Source organism: Myotis lucifugus, unplaced genomic scaffold, assembly GCF_000147115.1.
Source record: "Myotis lucifugus unplaced genomic scaffold, Myoluc2.0 scaffold_43, whole genome shotgun sequence".
NCBI classification, from domain to species: Eukaryota; Metazoa; Chordata; class Mammalia; order Chiroptera; family Vespertilionidae; genus Myotis; species Myotis lucifugus.
This window is the reverse complement of record NW_005871091.1, coordinates 7,741,216-7,752,622: the sequence shown is the minus strand read 5'-3', so window position 1 is coordinate 7,752,622 and position 11,407 is coordinate 7,741,216. Positions and strand designations below refer to the sequence as shown.

The 11,407-nt window shown below is 39.3% G+C and overlaps 1 pseudogene; it reads left to right on the top strand.

Moving 5' to 3' along the window:
- Window positions 1-10,828: 10,828 nt before the first annotated feature.
- On the top strand, window positions 10,829-11,205 carry LOC102419905 (annotated as a pseudogene).
- Window positions 11,206-11,407: the final 202 nt, after the last annotated feature.

Genomic DNA, 11,407 nt, shown 5'->3' with positions numbered 1-11,407 from the left:
GCTCTATATGTTAGAAGAAGTGAGTGATTATAACTCGCTAACATCCTGCTCTATGCTAGCAGCTCTCCCTAGGATGAAATCCTCAAGGCTGAACATACATCATAGCTTCAGTTTTCTGACAGCATCTGCAGAAGACATCATTGCCATAGCAGAACAGTCACTGTAAAATACCCGAGTTAGAAAAGCGAGGGTCCCTCAGTAGAGAAATTAAAGGAAGAAGACAAAGAAGAAGGCATACTACGAATTTTACCCATTTATTGCTTATTTTATTTATCCCCATACATGTAAACCACAAATGTCACAGGTACTTTGTTTTGTTACTTCTGTATTTTTAGGGTTGGAACAGAACCTGGCATATAAAAGTTACTCATTATTTTTGGGAATTAAAAATTCAATCATAAGATTCGTTTCTTAATAGGGAAATTTGTAGTTCTTAGGTTAAAAATGCCTTGAGGGTAGCCATTTGACACAAACAAAATATCAACAATGACTTGATTAACAAAGAATTTTGCAGTAGTATACACTGATATTTCCAGAGTTCTTGAAAAAAAAAAGTAGTTAGAAGAGATTAAAGATTAATGTCATACGTGGGTCTCCTATCACTTTGTCTTAATTTGCTTAGGATAGCAATTCTTTCACAAACTACAGCTAAACCACTGTCATACTTCATGAGAGATATCAAATTAATGGGGTCTGAATGAAGTGATCTGAATAATCTGTATAGAATTGATGACTGTCTATTGTAGAAACATCATTTGGTCTATGCATATGTAATTCATATCTTAAGGGGCTGATGGAAGGAATTAGAAGATTTAATTTATTCTATGAAAATATTCTTTCTGAGCCTCACTCACCAGTTCAACACATAAAATCAAAAGTTTACTCCTATATATTAAATATGGTAAGTGGATAATTTGAAAGGGAGGAAGAGGAGAAAGCTATAGAAAGAGGTATAGTTTTCTAGAGCATACTCTCTTTCACCCTTTGTCTTAAGGAGATTCTTTTGTACCCCAAACAATAAGACTGGGATAAATGGCATTGATCTTCATGCTTATAGACCATAATGCTGCCCAACGGACTTAGAAGAGACTGACAGGAGACTCATGCATATCATATTATGCAAGTTTTTGAGGTTAGAAATATTTAACAGGCTGAAGTCACTATTGTTCTTGAGATTAAATGGATCAGTGAGTTTGAAAATGAAACCAGGGTGGAGAGCAAAACCAGAAAGGATCTAGAACCAGTGACATCTCACATTTTGTGGGCCAACTACGGCCCTGAAATGTGGTTAGTGAGGTCTTGTCTTGAGGCGATATTGCCAATAGTTTGCTTAGCAGTGGTTCTCAACCTTCCTAATGCCGCTACCCTTTAATACAGTTCCTCATGTTGTGGTGACCCCCAACCATAAAATTATTTTCGTTGCTACTTCATAACTGTAATTTTGCTACTGTTATGAATCGTAATGTAAATATCTGATATGTAGGATGTATTTTCATTGTTACAAATTGAACATAATTAAAGCATAGTGATTAATCACAAAAACAATATGTAATTATATATGTGTTTTCCGATGGTCTTAGGCGACCCCTGTGAAAAGGTCGTTCGACCCCCAAAGGGGTCGCGACCCACAGGTTGTCAACCCACAGGTTGAGAACCGCCGGCTTAGAGCCTAGAGCAGTGGTTGGCAAACTGCAGCTCACGAGCCACATGCAGCTCTTTGGCCCCTTGAGTGTGGCTCTTCCACAAAATACCGACTTCTGCACATGGGCCACGAAATTTCAATCGCACTGTACATGTGTGCCCGCACGTGGTATTTTGTGGAAGAACCACACTCAAGGGGCCACAGAGCCGCATGTGGCTCGCCAGCTGCAGTTTGCCGACCACTGGCCTAGAGAACTGTGAGGTTTTTTTTGGTGTTGCACTTGAGGAGAAAGTAGGCAACAAATGAGAAAGAGGAGCCTTTCCAGTAGCTGGAGGGAGCATGGCACCAAGAGAAGACAAAAGGAGAACATCTCACCTGACCAGTGTTGCTCAGTGGTTGAGCATTGACCTATGAACCAGGAGGTTACGGTTCTATTCGCCATCAGCACATGCCCGGGTTGTGGGCTCAATTTCCCAGTGTGGTATTCAGTTGAGCCCCCTGCATAGGAGGCAGCTCATCCATGATTCTCTCTCATCATTGATGTTTCTATCTTTCTCTCCTCCCTTTCTCTCTCAGATAAATTAAAAATATATTTGGAAAAGGAAGACATCTCAGATAACATAGCATGCAATTGTGCAGAGGCCAGCAAAGTCCACAGCCAGGGCCACTGACTTATCAGGGTAGTAAACTTGTGCAATACAAAGAGAATTCTTAGAGAATGTTATGATTATTTTAACTATAGGACAGAATGTCAGACGAGGGCTTAATAAAGAGTTAAAGATGTTTAGGACTGGAATGAAAGTAAGAAGATAAAACATCCTACTCCTAAGCAAATGCATCCTCTTATTTTTATGTTCTGGGTTTTTCCTTCACTAAGCAATAGAAAACAATTGAACTATACAAGGAAAGCCCCCGCTTCAGGTGACTTTGTCTTAGGAGGGAATATGGTATTTAGACAAAGGACCCTATCATGCTCTCTGGGCTGATGCTGAGATTTGACACCTCCACCTTGGACGAGCCCCTGCAGTTGAGAAACTAATGGCAGTCCCGGGTGGTTCAGGAAGGATCAACATTGAATATACCATTGCTACATCCATTTCTGGGGAGGAAGTTTGGATCTGGAGAGTGTGTTGCTGTGGGATCAGTGGAGTTGGGTGCTTGAAGGTATTAATGCTTTCTTTTCTTTCTTTTTTTAAATAGTGTTCTTTAATGTATAAGCCTTTGTTTCAAGATCTTTGGTATTTTAGGTATTCAGTTGGCTCATGTGGGGCAATTTAAGAGGCTTGGTAGAAAAAGTTCCCCATTCTCTTTAGGTAACTCATTAACCAGCAGAATGACTCTAAGCATCAAACACCAGGAAGGAACAGTATGAAGGCCTGTGAGGCAGTCACTGACATCCGCAAATTAATTTGGGAGTGGAAGACAAAGATAACAAAAAATGACCAGATCTATAAGAAAATTTAAAACCCTAGTTGCAAGGAATAATTTAATCTTATTCAAAATCTTAAAACAGAAAGGTAATGATTGAAAACTGAGTCCAGATGCAGTATAAAATTTTATCTTAAATCCAAGATTTGCAGTTGCTAGAATGTAAGTTGTCATGTATGTCAGGAAATTTCAATATTCCAGTGTTGGGAAAATGATTGTGTTTTCCCAGGTTAGTTTTTTCCACTTGAAGACTGTAATTGTGTGCACAGTTCCTGGTCCTTAGGATACAATGATGGTTTCATAATCTCACCCTACTTAGTCACAGTGCCTCTGCAGTGCACCCTACAAAGCACTGAATAGACTTAAATAAAAGTCTTCTGACTGCACAGTAGAGAGATGATTAATAGCAAAACAGCCAGGTCTGCCCAAAGTGATTGCACCGTAGCTCATCTTCTCAGTTTCTCGCATTTTTTATTAAAATGGTAGATTGATTTTTCTGCTTTCACGGCTTTTACAGTATAAGATGATGCATTTCTTGTCTGGCAGCCTGCAGTTGGAAGGTTGAGTTCCTATGACTGTGTGTGTGTATGTGTGTGTGTTCGCACATTTGTATTTGTGTGTGTGCATGCATGTGCATGCTCATGCATGTGCAATAGTGCGAAAGTTTTGGACTGAGTGCTAGGCGACCCAGGGTTTATTTTTGCTCACTGTACTCACAGTCCAGATGACTAACCACTTTGAACTTTTACATTTTGCAACATCAATGTTTCTTTGGTGTTCCTCACAGGTGTGTGAGAGCACGTCGTCAGTGTTGCTAGGTGAGCCCATGAGGCACTGTGATGTAATGGTTAGGATCACTGGTGCTGAACACAAACAGATTTCTGTTTGAATCCTGGTCTTGTCCTTTATTCTCCGTGTGACTGTTGAGAAGTTGCTTTGCTTCTCAGACAGTGTTTCCTCATTTGCTTGAATATGCTGCCATGAGCTTCACATGAGAATGTGTTGATACCAGAAAACCAACATCTTCCAAAATGATGACAACTTGTCTTTTGATAATTAATAAATTTGATTCTCTTTTAATATAAGATAATACCTGATAATATATCTGGTATTAATCTTTAATCACTACCTTTCTGGTTCAAGAGAGAATTCAGAAGAGATCAGTTAAACATCTTAAAGATAGAGTTTGAAGTATACATATGTGGTTCTGTTCCTTTCTTTATACTTTTTTCTGCTTTACCCCCAAAATTCTTGGGGTCTGCCGTGGGCCTCAGTGATTGATATTGGAGGTTTTCAGATGAACCCTGCATTTTTCTAGTACATAAAATTATTAATATTGCCACTATATTACCAGTCAACAATAAAATGCCTAATCTCCAAGACAGATTCCTAGTGTCCTTTTAGTCAACCTTTGTTTCAGATCATCCATGGGTATTTTATTTTAAAATGTTCTGCCATTGTAACCAGCCTGTTTTATGGGGAATCCCCCCAAAAGCTTACATTGTTGCTTTGAAGAATAATTTATATTCTCCCCAATTTGCCACGAAAAGAAGAAAGATGTACATCATAGTGGTCTATTATTTATTTTCCTAGTAGCAATTTTGTTTGAGCTTTGAACAAAAAGGCATTGCTAAGCTCTTTTTCCTCGCAATCAGGGAAAGCAGTGAAAACCTGACAGAGAGTAAGTGTGATTTGTTTCCTTAACAGTGGCTGTTACTCAGAGTTAAGAACATTTCATCATTATCACTGCATTTGTAATATGCGCTTGGCGATAGGTGTTCCGTTAGCAAAGGAAAATACCAGGTGGGAATAAAGTCAGTGAAAAGAAGATGTTCACTAGGAGGAAGCTAATTATTTAACAAAAATGTGTCTTGAGTCTAAAAATGTGTCTGGAGATCTCAATGCAAGGACCATGTTGGAATTTATACCAGGAAAAGAGACCACACTATGAGAGTCAAAATAAGCAAAAAACTTTATTTGGTCAGACTTTGATGCTTAGGCTATTTGTATTCTGCCAGATTCATAAGATGATTTAAGGTATCACACAAAGATTCATATATGGTAGAAAGATAAAATAAGTTGGAATTGGAATGAAAAATGAATCAAAGGAAAAATAAAGATAGGAAAGTACAATGGAGCCCAGAATTACTTTAGTACAAAAAGATGAGCGGTGAAATCCTATGCACTTGCCAAGGAAGGGCCAAAAGTTGGCTCACACCTTCCTGTTGGCCAGTGTTAAAGGGAAATGCAATACACTGTGCAGTTCACAATATTAGTAATATACTGAGACATCCCTCCCAAGGATATTTATAGGGAGGGCATTTTGAAATCTAGTTAATGATCATCAACAAAATAAACACAATTAAAAAATTGTGATAAAATGCACGTAACATAAAATTTACCATTTTAAAGTGTACAATTTAGTTGCATTAAGTATATTCACACTATTATGCGACTGTCACCATTATCTAGTTCTAGAACTTTTCCTAAAATGAGAACCCTATATCCACTGAGTGGTCATTCCCCTGACAGTCACCAATCTCCTTTCTGTTTTAACAACATTCTTGTAGTAAATGTAATAAACACTTTCACGTCCTGTATTATAATGTTACAAAGTGGGTGACAGCATCCCATTTTCATATTTATTCTTGAAAAACGGACTTGACAGAAGAGAGGGTAGATGGCCTCCCTCACCTCTGAGACCACCAGGAGAAACAACTGGGGAGAATTGTTCTACCTAAGTGATTAGGTTGGAAGAATTTCTAAAGAGAGACATTCACCATGATTACTATGGCCTTTAATTTGGTGAATAAAAAAGGCTTAGGTCAAGTTTGTTGAAGAATGACTTATAGCCAAGGATTATTGAACTATATTAGCATTTATCACAGTCCCAAGGGTCAACTCAATTTCTTCTATTGGTGAGGCTAATCCAATGTGAGGAATAGAGGGAAGCCAAATGGTTGCTCTGAAAAAGAAACAAGCAAAGATTTGGAAAGCTGGAGGTGAAATAAGTATGATTTATGTCCACTGTGGTAAATTCCAAATAAGCAAGGTTTTAGGGTAGGGAGATGGGAATCAGTAAAATCAGTGTGGAACTCAATTGGGCTCCTTAATTTTTTATTTTAATGTGCTAAGAAGAAAGACTGGTTGATTTGGCTCCAATATTTACTTTGAGTTTTGAGTCATGAGTAAGAGTAGGCATCCTATATAATAAAAGCCTGATATGCAAATTGACTGGCTGAATGACCAGTGGAACGACTGGTCACTATGATGTGTATGGACCACCAGAGGGCAGATGCTCAATGCAGGAGCTGCCCCCCAGCCCGCAGGCCCCGACCAGTGGCTGTGGCAGGGGGCAGGGCCAGTGAGCAGGCAGCGCCAGGCCAGCCAAGGCAGGTGCCAGTGGGGGCCTCCCCGATTGCTCCACTGGTTGCCCTGCAGAGGGTGGTGACTGGTGGCGGTGGCAGGGGTTGGGGCCAGCGAGCGGGTGGTGCCAGGCCATCCAAGGTGGGTGCCAGTGGGGGCCCTCCCAATTGTCCCACCGGACACCCCACAGATCAGCCCTGATTGCCGGCCCAGCCTAGAGACCCTACCGGTGCACAATTTCGTGCACTGGGTTTCTAATTTGAGTGTAAAGAATCAGCATAAGTTAAGATACAGAGGATTACACTTTAGGGTACACTCAGAATCATTTTTTTTTAGTCAGATATCCAGTTATTTAATGAGTTTTCTTATTTAATCAGTGTTTTTCTTTCCCATAATTTCTCTCCCATTCTTAGAGTCATAACCCTAATGCATGTCCTTGGCATCTTTTGTCTGGTTGACTCCTGAGGCTTTGCAACTGGTCTTTCAAGCTCTTGACCATTTAATTCTTTCTTCAAACTTCCCAGTATAAGTCCCTAAAGACTGTTTAGGTCACTCCACTCATATTACCCTTTTCTTCCTAAGCATTTAATAAAGCATATGAAAGTGGTGCCATCTAAATTAGCACAGGAAAAAATGATATCTATAATAATAAAAGCATAATATGCTAATTGAAGTTTAGGTAAAAGACTTTCAATGGGAGAAACGACAAAGAAAAAACTGATGGCTTTGACAACATACAAACTGGCAGCCGGAGGGAAGCCTGGGTCCTGGATGCCACAGGGAAGCTGGTGCTGGCAGCTCGGGGAAGGAAGGCCTCATCTTGCATGAATTTTGTGCATTGGGCCTCTAGTTTCAAAGAATTGTGCTCAGGCATAAATTATTTACCTTGAGAAACCTGGACTGCTCTTCCTGCATTTCTCTCCATGACTGGTGTTTCTTTATTGTTTAGGTCTAAGGGCAATATTTTCTTCTTAGAAAGGTCTTCCCTGTTAACCTTCTTGAAAGTAGCCAGTCCTCACCCTTTCACCCTTTATGACCTTTACTCTGTAACATTACTTCATAGCTGTTATCACTAACATAAATCATTTAATTAGTGTTCTCACCTGTCCCCTAGTATGCAAGATACATAGAATGTATAGACCTCATCTGTCTTGTTCAGCAGCATCTTTTTGAAAAATGGTAGGTGCTCAATAAGTGTTTGTTGAATGAATGAATGAACAAATATATATGTAGAGAAATTGGGAGGATACATAACAAAATGTAATAATAGGTAGAATTTTATAGATGATTAAGTTTTTCTTTTTAAAAAAACTTTTGTGTCTTTCCCAGATTTTCTAAAGTGAAAATGTATTACTTTGTCAGAATTATAACTAAGTGGCACTTAGAAGACATATTTTATTAAACAATAGCATCTATTGTGTCAGGTTATTAATTTCAATTAGCATTGACAAAAGATGATAAACTAGCAGACTATAAAGAACAAATTTCCTACAAATAAGACTGTCAGCTTACATCCTCTTAAATATCCACATATTAACTAATAATGAAGAAATTAGGCCCAAAAGCACTATCTACACTGGACCTTCTTTTAAGATTCTAAAATAAAACTCTTCAAATAAGAATTTAAAAAAATTAAGTACCACTGCCTCATTTTAAGAGATGGTTGCCAGAAGTTTAGTCTCCCTAAATCTGCCAGATATTTAAAAGAGAGGTTGGGGAAAAGGCTTGGATATAAAACAATTTGAAAAGTATCACAGGGACACTATCTGCATTGCCTAGTCTTTTGGGGGAAGCTTTCATCACCTTGTGAGTTTCTGCAGGTGTACCTAACAAATTGGCATGTGCTTTACGAGGGTAAATATAAAAGACCAAGGTTGGACTGGGCCCTCTCTTTAGACAGACTCTAATGAGATTTAATGAAGAATGAATCTGAATGCTCTGCTGAAATTCTCCCTTTGGTACTCTCGCTAAGCAGGCAATGAATAGAGACTTTTGAATTGGTTTGTGACCTATGAGCATGTGTAACAAATGACTTTGTATATCTGGGGAACATTGGCAATTCTTGAATGTCTGTGTGTGACATTTAAACGTGAGTAACACTTGAGTAAGTCCCAGAGTCAGCTGGAGTCAATAAATGCTATAATCAATATACCATGACATTTGTAACTTGTATCACAGCTCCTCCTAAATCTCTAGGTGCTTGCTTCCTGCAACACATCATTTCCATGCTTTTGTTGCACAGTCCCAGCTGCTGCAAATCTCATCGAGAAGCATTTTTTTCTACTCTGCATTTTCATAGAGTTCAACTTGTATGTTCCTCATGGTTTAGCTCATGTCTTGTCTTTTGTGATGGGAGTGATTTATACTAGTATGCATGACATCTCCCCTGGAAGATGTAACAACTCTCAGACTCAGGGCCTGCACCCAGGCACATCCCTGGGAGCCTACCTCAGGGTGGCTCATAAATTCCCATCGGCTATTATTAAAGTCACTGGTGTCTGATCACTACCTGGCAATCTTGATATCCTGCTTCTGTTGCTCTAATATTAATCTAGTGACTCTTAGGAGCCTATTGATCCCAAGGAGGGCTGTTAGACTCTCTCAGTCTTTTATTGCCTGCTTTGGATGTCTGGAATGTAGGTACGTTTCCCTGAGCCAGCAAGGAAGATATTCTATAGGTACCCCACAGTATCTCATCTCCAGTAGTTCTTTTCAAGTCTAGTGTCCTATGTCCCATGAATGACATCCAGATAAGGATCTTACATTCTCTTTCTTTTCAATTTTTTAAAATTTAAAAGCAGTCTAGTGTTTATTCCTTTGAAGGTATCCTTTTTTCTTTTTAAGTGAATTTACTGGGGTGACACTGGTTAACAAAATATTACAGGTTTTAGGTGCACAATTCCACAACACATCATCTGTAAACTATATTGTGTGTTCACCACCCCAAGTCAAATCTCCTTCCATCACCATTTATCCCCCAATAACCTCCACTATCTCCCTTCATCCCTTTCCCCCAGCAATCACCACACTGTTGTCCATGTCTCTCTTTTTTTCTCTTTTTCTCAATCCCTTCGTGCCCCCACCAAGGTGCCCCCTTTCCTTATGACAACTGTCAGCTGTTTATGGTGGTAAAATACACATAGTGTAAAACTGGCCATCATTTTTGACTGTATGGTTCAGTAGTGTTAAATATATTCAGATTGTTGTGCAATCATTACTACCATCTATCTCCAGAACTCTTTTCTTCTTGTAAAACAAAAATTCTATATGCATTAAAAAATAACTCCCAGCCAACATGGCTCAGGAGGTCATGGTTTGATTCCCGGTCAGTGTTGCGTGCTCAATCCTCAGTGTGGAGCATGCAGGAGGCAGCCAATCAGTGATTCTCTCTCATCATTGTTTCTATCTCTCTCTCCATCTCCCTTTCTTTCTGAAATCAATAAAAATATATTTAAAAAAATAACTCCCCATTCCCCCAATCCCCGTCAGCCCCTGGCAACCACCATTCTGCTTTCTTTCTCTATGTATTTGACTACTCTAAATACCTCATGTAAGTGGAATCATTCAGTATTTGTCTTCTTATAACTTGCTTATTTCACTTAGCATAATGTACTCAAGGTTCATCTGTGTTGTAGCATATGTCAGAATTTCCTTTTTAAGGTAGAATAATTTTCAATTGTATCTATATATCACATTTTGTTTATTCATCCATTGGTGGACAGTTGGCTTACTTTCATGTTTCAGCTATTGTGAATAATGCTGCTGTGGACATTCTCTTTTATTTTAAGTTTGATTCTTTTTTATCCATGGAAGTCCCTAAGAGACTGGATTTATTCTATTTTAATCTGTGAGAAGACTGAGAAGAGGATTATGTGTAAGTGATGGATTAAAGAAGCTCCCAGGAGACTTAGTAAGGGATTGGGGGAAGTGGAATTGGGAAGAGGACAAAGCCATCACTTGAAATTTCAGGAACTGCCAAGAAGGTAGCGTTAGCTTGATCCCATAGACACAATTTGGAATGTAGATTAGGATTCAGTGCTGTTAGTAACAAAGCAAGAGATCTGAGTTTCATACTCCTGTACCTTTTAGTCACCCCCTGTGGGGTGTAGACTCCCAGGCACTTCTGGCTTTCAGTGTGCTCCAGCAGCCCCAGGGCAGTCCTCCAAATTAGCACACCATAGCTGGGGAGGGGGCATACAATGAGTAGAAGGGACCGGAGGGGATCTATGTAGAGCACAAGCAATGTCCTCTCCAACTTCTCACTGGGTGTTTACATTCAGTGTCCTAGGTATAAACCATCACTTACAATGTCCACTTCATGGCATTTCCAGGAGGTCCATTAAGAATTCATGAACTCTTTCCACTGTCTTTCCATGCCACCATAATGGTGCCATGAATGTCCTGGCTGATGCTATCAAGAGTATCAACAATGCCAAAAAGAGAGACAAACGCCAGATTCTTGTTAGGCAGTGCTCCAGAGTTGCCATCTGGTTTATAACTATGATTATGAACCATGGTTACATAGGCAAATTTAAAATTATTGATGACCACAGAGCTGGGAAAATGGTTATGAACCTCATAGGCAGGTTAGACAAGTGTGGAGTAAGCTTCAGATTCCACGTGCAACTCAAAGATCTAGAAAAATGGCAGAACAACCTGCCATGGGCCTGTTAGCTTGGTTCATTGTACTGACAACCTCAGTGGGCATCATAGACCACAAAGAAGCAAGACAAAAGCACACAGGAGAGACAATTCAGGGATCCTTCTAGGGATGTAATACATACTTGCATATAAAATGCCTAAATGGAAAAAAAGAATTCATAAAAATATGACTCCTAGTCACCTTCTTCAGTATGCCAGCATTTCTTAGAGGGATACTTCTGTAGAAACTCATCATATTTTCTAAATCCCTCCTTAGATGTCCATTATTATCTGTTACTATCTTTGCAAGCCTCCTGTTTCCATTGAAAT